We start from the raw sequence: 1,269 nt of genomic DNA on the forward strand, positions 1-1,269 counted from the left end.
TTCACGAAATCTCTATCAGGTGCCTCTGAAGTGCACGGCACTGTGCTAGGTGGAGGATGGATTGGAGCTGGAGTAATTGGACGAGAGATTAGTTGGTAGACGATTGGAGCAGTCCAGGCAAAAGCTACTGAGGGCCTAAAGTGGCTTAGTGGAAGTTGGGGTGGAAAGGAGGGGAAGGATTTGACACATATTACAGAGTGAGAATGACAGAATTTGGTGACTGTTTTAGGTATGGGTGAAGGAAAGAGAAGAAAGACTGAGTGACTACTGATTATAATGATGATCAGCATTTGAGGGGCTCCTTTGTGCCAGCTGTCGTGCCAAGCACTGCATGTACACCATCTAATTCTCACAATAGCCCTTGCAATAGATGAGGACACCAAGGCTCCATGAAATAAAGGAACTTGTCTAAAGTCATACAAGTAGGAGGTGGTGGAGGCCAGACTTGGAACTCCCGCAGTGTGGCTCCAGAGACCCTGCCCTACTCCCCATGCTATGCTGCTTTTAGGGGAGCAGGGGCACTCGTGTTTTCTTGGCAAAGTAAGTTGGCAGCTCAGTCAGGATGCCAGCCTCCCTCCGGGCCGTGCTCTGCTTCCCCCCCTGCTCATGTGAAAGAAGTGGTAGTGGTGGAGGGCAGGGCGCCTTTTGCCACCCCTCTGGCAGTTCTTCCTGAGTGCCCTTCCCCCCTGCGGGGGGATGATGGGCCTGGCGAAGAGGGGTAGGAGAGATGGGGCTGCCAGACTGGAACTGACAGCTGCAACAAAGGTGGAGAGCTGGTAACCCACAGGCACGTGGGGCCTTCAGACATATTTAGCCCACGTGGAGGTAGTTTGGTTGGTTGGTTTTTAGACATGAGTCAACATTTAGGAATAAGGGCTTTGTGTCAAAATCCTGAGTCCTGATTTTCCTTGTAGAATGAGAAGATCAGGCAACACTGGGCCCACGTTCCCACAAGACAACCCTGGGGCTTGAGCTGCCCTCCTTTGCACGGGCCCCGCAGTTCTCACCACTCCCATCTGAGTCTGCACTTTCCCCAGCCTGGCCCACTTCACTCCTTACAGTTATCTGCCTGATCCCTGCAGGCAGTTGGCTTTGTGATTCCTTGTCTAGAATGGCCTACTACAGAGTTTACCCTTTTGTCCTGAGATTTGAGCCGACAGGGGACCGGGCACAGGGTCAGCATCCCCTGGTCCCACCCCCTCCCCAAGCCATAGACTGTTTCCAAGGGCAGCAAGCTCCACTCCGCCGAACAAAGCCATGAAGGGAGAG

The sequence above is a fragment of the Eulemur rufifrons genome, chromosome 30 (assembly GCF_041146395.1).
Source record: "Eulemur rufifrons isolate Redbay chromosome 30, OSU_ERuf_1, whole genome shotgun sequence".
NCBI lineage: Eukaryota > Metazoa > Chordata > Mammalia > Primates > Lemuridae > Eulemur > Eulemur rufifrons.